Below are 12709 nucleotides of genomic sequence, written 5' to 3' on the forward strand. Positions count from 1 at the left end.
CGATGCCAGTCAGATGTTAAGCTCAAACTTCAAAGTAGCCACCCGCCACTAGCTGATAGTCTGCCATGGACTTGATGTCGCTCCGGTTAATGGGCCTGCTCTACAACATAGATGTAAACAAGCACAGTGAAGGATATCATCTCATAGGAGCGGCGTGGTTTAGCAGTATTTTAATCTAGAGATAATGAAGTTAAAGTGGTATGGAGCCTGTGTCAGGTTAAACTGGGATATTGACTGGATGCATAAAAACGTTTAGCACAGTCATGTGGATGTTAGCCTGCAGGGAGGACCGAAGGCAGGCGGAGCTAGCAGTGCTAACATTAGCCACACTCGGCTAACCAAATGACTTTGTTTACCTGCTGACAATTCTTTATACATTGCGCTCTCTTTTGACTGATTTCTGAGTGTTTTCTTTTCTTTAGACTAGCTGGTTGAACCAAATTTAACATTTCTGTTTAACCACTGTGGAAGTTAGTCGGCTGGGATAATCCCTATTCTGAAGGCTAACATGCTCATAAAGACAATGCTTCATCACTATATCCATACTTGTAGATTAGCATGCTAATATTCTAGCAGTTGGTATTTAGCTCTTAACATAAAGTGCAGCTCATGTTGTTTTGAATGCCATCGGTTTTTCAGGTATAGTGTGTCGTAAACAAAAGAAAAACTGGAATAAAGAAAACTTGACTTGATGATGGAGGATGGAAGGATTTCATCTTTTTGGCTCAAAACATTTGTGGCAATCATCGCAATCCATCCACTAGGGCCTCCAAATGTCTGCTTAAGATGATATGGCAGTCTTTATTTATATATTTCAAATGCAGACATACAGTCACCTTAATCTAAACTGCACAAAGCATTCGTCTTTTCTGTTCATTCCTTTTCATTGACTCTTCAAGCGATCACACTTTGTTTTAAAAAATGGCCTCAATTCAAAAGACACACTGTAAGAAACAAGAAACAGCACCTGCCATCTTTTTCGACATAGTTCTGTAATTGAAGCCATATGGTCTAATGTGTCATGCTAAATTTGCACTCCCTGCTGCCATAGAAATTTCAACATGCAGAAAACATCCTAAAGCTTCCCACCTTTAATTTGCCAAATTAATTTCAAACACTCTTCACCGAGTCCAGCCAAAAGTAGACACAAATCGCGCCCTAAGCTTTAAGTCTGGGACAAGAAGTTGAAGATTTGGCGAAGGTTGAATTTGGGCACATAAGGGAAGGGTTCAGGGATTAGTCTCAAGGGGTAAAATGTGTGTATGTAAGATTTCCCGGGTGTTGCAGGAGACAGATAAGTGATGCAACAGAGGGATTATCAGATGACTCCCTCAGTAAGTCAAAGTCATCCCCTGCTGCAGTGCTGTCATGTTTCTCTGCTCTGAGCTTATTTATATCAGACTCTCGCAGAACTCCAAACCTGGAGGTGTGAAGTAAACGCTTTAAAACAGTCTTGAGTTTATTTCTTAGTTCCTCACAGCTGTTCCTCGCTGCTTTAATGCACTCACCTGCAGCCGGCTGTGTGGTTTCAGGGTCCTGTGTAGGCTTAATGTTGTGGTTATAAGACATGCAGGCTCAGAACAAACAGACCTCCATCTGCTTTGAGCATTCTGCTCGTCGTTTGCAGAGGTGTACTCGACAGCAGCTATAAACTGCCTGAGCAAATGGCCTACATTCAGTTTTTATTCTGAGCAAACCGGTGATTTTACAGCAAAGCAAAGGTCAAAAAACATTCAATTTCTAACTGCGTCTCTTCTGTACAACACTATCTCCTCACACTTTGAAAAACAGATCCCTAGAAGACGTGTTTTTTTTTTTTTTTTTCTTTCTTGTGGCTGAGAAATTATTATTCATTTGAAATATTCATCTTGTTTTTGCAGAAGCGCTTCATGACTGTTGTTCGGGACTTTATTCTACATCTTAGCGATATTTCAGAGATCAAACTGCTGCTGTCCTCGACTGACTTAGAGAAGGTCGCTCATGCAATTAGACGCTCATGCCTCGCACCGCAGTCTTCTCAGAAAAAAACAGCGAGTCTCTACTCTGCTGCAAAATGTAGAAAAGATTGATTTCAGTTTTGAGATCTCTGCACCAGCTCGGTTTCTGAATCAATTTCAGATTTGATTGCACATTTACAAAGTGCTGCAGGACCATATAAATCCATATTATGTCTTCACTAGAACATGTTTTTTTAATAGATACCTTCACTTCAATGTACACAAACAAATCTATAACTTACATGTTGTGATCTTCATGTTGAGTGCATATTGTTGAATCAAATTAAGGTATGTGTTTTTATTTAAAGTGCTCATTGAAGCAAAAATTAGCACCAAGTAATATGGCAATTTTACTACTCACAATGAGCAACGACAAACTCACAGTATAAACTCCGTCATCGATGACGAGCTTTGAGTGTGAGCTAGAGCTAGGGGTGGAGAACGAGCAGGGAGGCGCCTGATTGGTTCATCAGATTGGTACCTCGTGGCAGACATTGGTCAAAGGTTTTACAGGCTTTCAGCTGATACAGATGACAGATTTTCTTCGTTCCTTTTTCAGAGCACATGAATTATTAATTTCTGTCAGGACCTAAAGACAATTTCAACCTAAATCTTCAAAAGTGGATCTGGAGGAAATTACCAACCCTGCCTTTAAGTTTTCTTGGAACGTGATTAATGCTGTTAATCATGTTCATCTATTTGCTTAAAATATGAACAAGATTAATATTCTACTTTCTGTGCATAATAAATTATTGGGTGCGTTCAGGCTAATTACCACTGCCTTGTCCTGTAATTATGAGATAATTATCTCAAAAGTCTTATCGTTCTTGTTATAATGAGATAATGCTAATTGTATGTTATGGATGTCATAATTATTTCCCTCTTCTCTGGTGAATTCTTTGAGTTATTTTTTAAACGAACAGTAAACCATAAAGCATGACTTAAAGTCAGAGCTGCACTGCATCACGTTCAGCGTCTCTTAAAGAGCTGAGGTCTCGCAGTGGATCATCCGTCAACAACATTAAGAATCGGTCTGCGCTCATGTGCATGTGTTAATAGAATTAACTGTGTGAAACTGAGCTTCAGTAATTCAGAGCTCTGCATGAGGCAGAGGGAGTCTGTGTGGGATACGTGACGGGACTTGTTAAAAATAATTGCAGCATGAAAAGTCTGAGGCGTGTTGTTATTCACTCTCTTTAAAGGCAGAAAAAAATGTTAAAATGCACTTCGACTAACGGATTCAGTCCAAAAAAATCCCCTCAGAAGAACTCACGCTGTAAGAAACACCACCTGTCACAGGTGCATCAATAATGAGCAGATCAATTCTTTTCATTCTTTGTGTAGAGAAACTATTTAAAGAGGACATATTATCCCCCTCCTCCACCTTTTCAAACAGTCCCCCTGTGGTCTAAATGAAACATCTGTGCTGTGCTTTGTTCAAAATATAACATGAATCAAGCACCAGAGGAGGTTTGTGACCCTGTATAAACCAGCTCTCTCAGAACGCTCCGTTTTGGTGCGTGTGTCTCTTTAAATGCAATGAGCCCCCCTGAGTTTTCCCCGTAGACGTCACTCCTCTGTAGCAAGAATAAAAATGGCAGACCTGCGCAGAAGTTTTGTTCTAGGCTGGGGGTGGAGTCCATGGGTGGAGATACCAGGGGAGGGGAGGGTATTTTTTTTTTACCAGAATCCCACTGTGACATCACAAGGAGAGCACATTTGAAACTGAGCATTTTTCTCTGTGTTGTAAAACTTATGCAGACCACAAACAAAGGACTGGATTGGTTTATTTAACATTTTTGTGGTCAGTAGACACTCAGGTTACCCAAATATATGTTCAAAAACACTGTCAAAGTGGATTTTTCATAATATGTCCCCTTTGAAACTTAAACATGAACCTGGTAAGAGACTAAATGAGAGCGTCAGAGCTGTGATCTGGATAAAAAAAACAAACTGTAAAGGCTCCTCTTCTGTTTTTGTTTCAGGGGGATTTGTGGACTTCTGATTTGGGTCTCGGCCCTGTGTCTTTCAGATGAGATGTTGGGAAGGTGGTCGTTGCACAAAAAAATAAAGAGCGTTTTCTTCACATTATGTAATTTTGAATTCATTCCAATTGAAGTGATATGTCAGGGATAACATTAAGAAGGTAGTTATCGCAAAATGAAACCATGACAGGGTGAGGAGGTCGAGTTGGGGTCTTGCTCAACCTGAGGGGTTTCTTCAGCGATAACGATCCAATAACTACACATTATCCTGCTTAGTACACGGCTACTTACTTAGGAAATCAATTATTTTAAACAACATATTGATTTGGAAATAAATATATGTTTTTTATTTAACCTTTATTTAACCAGGTAATTAACCCATTGAGATCAACATCTTTAACAAGGATGAACTTGCCAAGAGGGCAGCGTGTACAGGACATGATTGATCTGCGACTGAACGGGCAACTGAAAGTGACAACTTGGAGAGACTTCAGGCAAAGTGTTTCAAAATAAAAGTTCCAGGCGTGTGAATCATAGATTGTAAATATTAATATTTGAAGCCTGAGTGACGTCAGCCATCTGTTCCTGCAGGGGGCTCTGGAGGCTCATCAGCCGCCATGTTGGAAATCCTGCCTCAGCCTAACTTTCAGTCAACCTAACGACAGGCTGAGAGCTGGAGCTGAGGCGGGTTTTAAACCTCTTGAGGCGCAATCATGTCAGCTATGCTCCTAACTATGGATAACACGTATTGTTTTCAAAATCAAAACAGAGCTGTTTCAAAAAATTCACCCCCCCGTACAGTGTATGCCAGTCATGACAATAACTAATCAGACCTATTCCATTTTTTTTTAACCAGGCTGTAAACATGCTTATTTATGCAGTAAAAACGGCTTTTTTGACTGTTGTGTGTATGTTTCTTCCGGTGTTCCTGGAGCCAGCCTCAAGTGGACATTCGACGAACTGCAAGATTTTGCACGTACGCATTGGCTTCATTTTTCAAGACCGGAGGTTGCAGGTCGCTCTGATATTCACATTTGTTGTTTTTAATTATCACAAACTGCAGACTCCCTCCTGCACACCACCTTTCCTTTTTCTCTCGCTGCAGCTTGTGGTTAAAAAAAATCTGACAAATCATCATCAAAAAAAAAAGATTGTGACGTTTAAAATCTCCAGCTATCAAAAAGTATTGTTTTTGATTTAAAGATGTATTTCTTCCACTTTACAAATAGTCTGTTAAAATCTACAGTTAGAGCTGCGTCACCAGCACCAGTTAACTCTGTAGCCTTCATAAAATGAGCTACAGAAGCTTTCATCAGTCACATTGAGACACTGTGAGACAAGGTGAACACATCCGCATGAATCAGCACTGCACCTGGTTGAGTTTTTCTGCCTTGTCATGTCAGTCTCCTGAGTTTTTTTTGCTCTGTTCACCCTTCACCAACATCCCCGCTAAGTTTTGCATTTCCTTCATGCGAGAAAAACAATGTGCCATCTTCAGTTTTGTGGATTTCTCTGTCATAGTGTACAGCTTTTTTAACCGCTGTGATCTCTCTTTTTTTCCGAAAGTAAAAAGGCCGATGTCACATTCACAGTGGATTGACACAATTACAGGAAGTCCTCTAGAATCTGAGACTCGTCCCTAGCAACCACCTGCTTGTCTTAGTAACGGTGCGTTGAGTGATAGCAGACTGTTGCTAAGCATAATTGGCCGATCATAATCAAGTATTAAACACAGACATGAAATAAGGTGAGGTTTTTGAGTTACCACATCCAGTGTGTTTTCCTTACATATTGTATGTGGTGTCCAATCTTTGCAGGATTCATTAATGTCTTTTTCTGTTCTGAGATGAACAACAGGAACTACTCTCTAGTAGAAGTTTTTTCAGCCTTACTTTGGCAAAAACATTACCGTTGGCAAAGAATTGGAGCAAACTGTAATAGAGGTGTGAAGAGTTCTATAAATGTTTTGGTGTTTTTCTCCAAACTCTGAAAATCCAATCTGAAGCCTGATGCAAGCTCCTCTGAATTGGCAAAGCTCAAACTTTCTCCACTACAGGGGGGGTTTATGTGAGTTGTTCCTTTGCATGTCTAACATTTGTCTGTCCTGTATGTTTGTGTGTGTTTGCAGATCTAGATACAGGTGAAATGTGACTACTTTCTTTGTCTGCACTCTCTTCTGCAGGAGCTGCCATAAAAGAGGAGAGAAGCAGCTGTATGCAGGCGCACAAAGACGCACAGATGCTGTAAATACCACGAGCATATGCCCTCTTAGCAATGTGTAATGTGCACGCACACTGAGTAAGATGATGAATCTGTAGCCTGCAGCAGATGTGTGTTACACCGATGTAGATGAAGATACTCTATCCGCAGACAAAAGGAATGGGTGGAAAAAACCATCTTAAGATAAGCAAGATTTCATCACCATAAGCCATATCCACCTCCTCCTCATCATCCTGTGGGTCACTCTCTGGTATCTCCCTCATGGACAATGGCAATGAATAAACCATAGGCTATCCATACACACTGTTTCAGCCACGCTGCATCCTACTGTGACAAGATGCTACAAACAAGAGGAGGCAAGTGTGGCACAGCTGAACGTATAAAAGATGCAGGTCTCCTCTCATACAGCGCATTATATCAGCCCAGCTATCACACGATATTAACACTGATGAATACATTACAGTGCATACAGTTCCTCCCACAGAGGTATCGCTGTTTCTGGAGATCAGTGCGGATAAATAATGCATGCGGCTCAGACGCGGCACGACTGCTGAACGGACACAGACACTATACAGCGCTTTTCCAGCAGCACTCGCACAGCATGCAACACTTATGAAAGCTTCCATTAATATTACACCAACACTTGCACCCTCTTTGTGTCGAGAGTTGAACTGGAGAATGATACTGAAGGCAGCACATTCTGGACTCTCTCTCTCTCTCTCTTTGTGTTTGTTTTTTGTTGACATTCATCCCTCTGGAAGCAACAAAAAAACCCCTCTGAATGACGCTCCGGTGTTTACGCTGCATGCCTGCACACTCCACTCTCCCGGACTTAATTGCTTTCACTCCGTGTCTCTGAATCTGGACACTATTACAACATGCAACAACGCTTCATAAGATCTCTGACAGAGACAAAGAAGAAGAGGACTTGTCTCACCTGTTTGTCTGTGAGTGATATCTTCTCTCCCGGCTGTGTGTGTGAAACGTAGATCTCAAACTTCTGTCTCTGAATAAACCTCTCCTCCCTCTTTACTCTCTGTTCCCTTTACTCCCCCTCCTCCCCTCCCTCTTTACTCTCTCTATATCTCCTCCTTCTTGTTCTCCTCACCCTCTCTCTCTCTCTCTCAATCTGCTCCCTTCCCACCCTGCTCACTCTCCCTCCTTGCTCTTTTTTTCCTGTCACTTGCTGGTTTTTTCTCCATCTGCTGCTTTCACCCTCCTCAGTGTCTCTCGTCAACCTGCTGCTGTCTTTGAAGCTTCGATAGATAACCCCCCCCCCCCCCCCTCGACCCCACATCACCACCTACACAAATAGAGATATGTATGCAAAGGAGAGATGTGATAATAGGGAGGTTCTGGAGGTGCAATGCGCACCACTGCAGTTGATCTGCTGGTTAGATTCACTCAGATATGATGCTCTGTGAAGTCATGTCCTACCCTGTGTGTGTGTGTGTGTGTGTGTGTGTGTGCGCGTGCTCATAAGAGTGACAAAATGAGCACACACGGTTCCACTGCAGCATATAGAGGTCCCCTATTTAGATATCCCTCAAGCCTACAAGACCCCTCTTGGAAACTTATTTTTAAAGGTATAGTATGTAGAATTGTATGAAAATGTTTGCATTCAAATATCTAAATTAATTAAAAAATTGACTAATGTTATATTTATTTTGTTGTTGACTTCTTACATTCAAGAGCAGGGAGAACTCCCATGATTCCCCGCTAGCCTCGAAGTCATCTTTTGTTATTGTTTTGATTGAGAGCCCCCTGGTGGTGGATTTTACATGCTGTGCGTTTAAAAAAACACACAACTGAAGTAATTTAATGATTAAAAGTCTCCCCAGTTGCTGAGTATAGCTTCAAGGCTAATTCATGCTCTACGTCCACTTTGCATATACTGATACTACATACTGATATGCATTTTTTAACATCCATCCGAATGTAAAGGATGCATGGGAATATATGGTTAGCTATAATAAATGAGCCTTTAATGTCCGCTGTTGGTGCTATAGGAATGTCTGTGTGTTCATGGATAAATATGATTGAAGGTCCAGCCTTTAAAGTAAAATTTTGATTTATTTTTTAAGTGAGGTCCCCACTTGGTGAGTTTAGCCTGACAGTCCCCTGTTTGTACTATACGTATACATTTGTGTGTGTTTTGTGAGTATGTGTTCACAGATGTTAAGAGATGGCAGACAAAAGAAGACAATTGTTATCCAACATTTTTTTTTAAATTACAGAAACAGACGTCTCCAATTGGTCAGTGTCTGCAGGCCATTCCAGCACATCCACCCGCATTAAGGGCCGCCAGCTTCTGTTCATAAAGTCAGAGTGGAACAAGCCTGGGATTCAATAAATGTTGTATTCTGTCACAAATCTTTTATTTACCTGCCACTGTGGCCGGAAGGTTGAGCAAATTTACCACTGCAAGAAACACCTCTATTTGACGGATGAAGGGTGCTGATGTCCTGCCCTGACTGGTATGTGTGTGTGTGTTTGTGTGTGTGTGTGTTTTATGTTCACAGATAAATAGGAGGGGAGGAGAAGTGTGCCATAATAACCGTTGGTGTTCCGCTATGTGGCGACAGCGCTGCCAACTTCCTCCCTCCTGCTTGTTGTTGGGAGTCATTATCTCACCTCTGGTAGGGAGGGAGGTGAAGCGGGGGAGTTACAAAGGGAGGGAAGAGGGAGAGAGAGAATACATGTAATGCTCTCAAATTGAAATTCATCCTACCCCGTCTCCCTTTATAATCTCATTCAAAATCCACAGTCTGTTGCTCGCTCATATTTAAATGAGCACTTGACTAAATCCCTCCTGTGCCTTTGCTTTTCTTGGCAGCGTTGGCAGGCTGCCGCGCTCTGCTGCTTCTGAGCATCCTGCATGCTTCTCGGCGAACCGCTCTCTCTCTGTGTTTTTGGCCACGTGCAGAAATAGAATTAAAAGAGTGGGAAGCAGGGCGGCGCAATGAGGCTGAACAGGTCTGATGGCAGGCTGGCATCGTGCATCTGCTTCGACCAGGGAGGGGGAAGGTAATAGAGGGTGAAAACCCAGGACAGGTCTCCTCAGGTCTAATCACATCAGGTGTTGTTGTGAAAGTTTGCTGTTTAGTTAACCCACAAATACACCGGAAAGAAGACGTTCAGAAAAATCTTCCATGTATGACAATCGTTTTTAAAGGCTGACATATTCCTTTCAAGATTTATTTTTGGGCTTTTGTGCCTCTATTGGAGAGTTAGGACAGTGGATAGAGCTGGAAATCAGGGTGAGAAAGAGTAGGGAATGACATGCGGGAAAGAAACCACAGTTTGGATTTGAACCTGGGCCGCCCGCTTGGAGGAGCACTAACCACCAGCGCCCCAGGCTGACATATTTCTATCAGAGAACTGGTGACATCGTGGATAGTTTATTAAAGAACTGAGTGTTTGAGTAACACTTATTAAGCGTTTTCACCGGTTCTGACAACAGCTGTTTGTCTTTGAGAGAAGGTGACCTCTGAATTATTCTGCTCTTGTTAAATGATAAATGATGAACAACTAATTTATAAAGTTTAAAACCTCTAAAACACATAACTGATGTGACATGTTTCGAGAAGACACCAAACACACCAGATTAAAATATTCTGGTATACAGTTATATCTAGAGATTTACCTGTCAGTGATATGTTTGGAAAGGGATTGAGTGTAACAAATGTCAATTTCTTTTCATTTTACATATTTAGGCAGTATCCATTTATATATCACATGTTTGAGATCAGAAGTCTTCATTAAAAATGTATCAATCACATAATTAGTAAGCAGAATTTGACATCGTTGTGCAACGCTGTCACTTTTGTTGACATGAGATTAGTGGCAGACAAAAACAAACTGGAGCTCCCACTATGTTGACGGGCAGAGGCGCCTTTGTGTAACGACTTTGTGAAATGAAATTGTCAAATTGTCATTGCTGAGGATTGAACATTGTTTTTGACTGGTCCTGCTCACGCCAGCCGTAACAGTGTGTTTATGCGTTTTCATGTGGATGAAGATGTTTTTGAGAATTTAGCGTGACTGGACAGGATTTCTTTTCAAACAGAGAAGGAAAACCTGTTTTAAAAAATACCCGCCTGTGGGGACTAAGTCTTAAAAAAGGTTGAAGACGCCAGCTCTAAAAGCTCATAGTTCATGTTATTTTTTTTCAACACATCCCTGTATTGGATTCACACTTCACAGCAACACATTTTTAAAAATCTCCACTTTTCTCCTTTGCAAAATATATTTGAAAATAAGGCAGGGGCTTAATCTTCTGTTCCCTTTGCGGAGGTCTATTTCTGGGCCCTTTATTCTACCATCTGCCACCTCCAGCAGGTGTTCTGATCCTGCACCATGAGACCGGCGAGCAGGACACACTCGGCTAACGACCCGCCCCAGCTATCACTTAATGACGGGAGAAGACTGCAAATTGGTCCCGATGTCCCCCCGCCATTTTCTCCCCATACTCCACGCTCACTGTCAGTCTTTCACTCGCTCCCTCTCTGCCTATCCTCGGCCATCAATCCCTCAGTCCACTTGGGATTAGCCAATTAACCTATAGCCGGTGTAGAAGTGCCAAGCAGAGAGATGAACAGCGCCAATGTCTCTCTCTTTCTACGTGTTTGGAAAGAAGGAGCCCATGTTTCTGTTGCTCTTGGTGAAGGAATGTCAGAGTTGTCTTTGCTGGCATTAATTAGTGAGAAAAGCATCTGCTGCAAATGCAACTGCTAGTCCAAAAGCCTTTGAAATGTCATCTCTCGGAATACCAATTTAAGAGAAGCGGATGCTCAGATAACAAAAGGAGGCAGACATGGGAATATTTCCTCAAACGCAAACAGCAGAGTTGTTTTTTTTTTTTTTTTTCCCCCAGTGTTAAAATTAAGACTCATCTTCAGCTAGAAGGTGACGCGGTGTGTAGGCAGCTCCAGGCAACCTTGTTAATAACAGCGCGGAGTCTCATCTGTGGAAATAGATATGACGATAAGCCTGCTGCATGACATCTTCATCCTCGCTGACATTATGCTTTATTACTGCTGCATGCCACCCAGAGAGACAGATGGAGGGAGAGATGGAAGGATGCAAGGATGAGAAATAGATATGAGGGGAGGTTTGTGGGGAAGTGATCAGGGAAGCAGAGAAAGATGAATGACAAACAGGACACCTCGTGAAAGAATTTGTAAAGGAAAGTAAAAACCTCTTTGCTCTCTCATATAGAGCTGGTATATAATCAAACCTTGATCTTTGCCTGAGTTTTAATTAACCACAGTGATTTCTGTTTTGTAAACCCTGGGAGCTCTCATAAAGTCAGTTTATTAAAGTCACAGTCGTTTTGAATTCTCCTCACTCAATACCTGAGCAGAACTTCATGATGATGCAGCCACTTACTCTATTTTATACAGCAAACTAGCCTAATGCTAAACTAGCTTAAAGGATTGAGGTCGGCTTTGATTTCTAATGGACGTTAGTTTTTGTTTGTGTAGTTATAAACCTGCTGACACACAAACTATAATCTGCACATACTTTGTACTTTTACAGCAGAATAGGTCGTCACAGTTACAACGATCTGACTGTTACAACTCAAACCGAGAGACTGCCATATTTTCTGCATCAAGTACTTTTGCAGAAAAATTGACATTTTAGTTTCATTCTGTAACTACATTTTGCGATCGATCCTTATTACACCAAGAAATGTAGGGGTCTTTTGGAGGGGTCTCCCAGAGAGAAGTAAAGGTTCAAGCTGTCTTCCTGCGTGATGATTTACATTGCATTCAGCAAAGTCCAGAATCAGCAGTGTCTTTCAATCTGTTTTCGCTTTCTGGAGTTTGCACTCCTACTAGATACGCTTGAGCTATCAGCCTGTGGTGAAGGTTCTGAAGCATGGACCCACAGCCCACGAGTCACGCTGGCCCTCCACCCTGGTCACTCGTTAACTTTAATGGAGGAATCCTTCAATCAAAGGAGCACTCCATAAGGTTTATATACGGAACAATATACCACAGTTTTCTTCAAATATAGGATTGTGACCTAATGAGGGAGAAAAGATGTTTGAAAGTGGCGCTGCCTATACCTGGTCTGCGTCTCCATGTATCCCAGCACAGCTTTCAATACTACGGTTGAGGGAAAACAAGGAGGTGGACTCGAGTGCAGAATAAACAAAAGTCACTAGATTGATATCCAAAAATGTTCAACTGAAAAAACCACCAAGGATAAAAAACCACTGAGAGCAACGATGAAATAACAAGGAACATGTGACACCGACATACAACAACTGAGAACCACAACAACGATCTGACACAGAAGGGAAGAAACACTGAGACTAAATAGACATGGGGTAATCAAACACAGGTGAGACCAACAAGACACAGGTGAAGACAATCAGGGCAATCGAGTCTGGAGGGAAACACACAGAGACAGGAATGAAATCTAAGACAAGAAACACTGAGGACAACTACAAAATGAATCATGAAACACTGAAGACACACAGGGAACTCAATGTAGACA

The 12709-nt window shown here is 41.7% G+C and overlaps 1 protein-coding gene across 1 annotated transcript in view; it reads right to left on the minus strand.

Annotated features, from left to right (window-relative positions):
* The window catches only part of c1qtnf4 (C1q and TNF related 4), a 30538-nt gene extending 23262 nt beyond the window's left edge, over positions 1-7276 (minus strand). Inside the window, exon 1 of the mRNA XM_061053864.1 lies at positions 7140-7276. The gene's annotated coding sequence lies outside the window, so the exon portion shown is untranslated. The remainder of the gene's footprint in view (positions 1-7139) is intronic.
* Positions 7277-12709: the final 5433 nt, after the last annotated feature.

Source organism: Labrus mixtus, chromosome 1, assembly GCF_963584025.1.
Source record: "Labrus mixtus chromosome 1, fLabMix1.1, whole genome shotgun sequence".
Classification (NCBI taxonomy): Eukaryota; Metazoa; Chordata; class Actinopteri; order Labriformes; family Labridae; genus Labrus; species Labrus mixtus.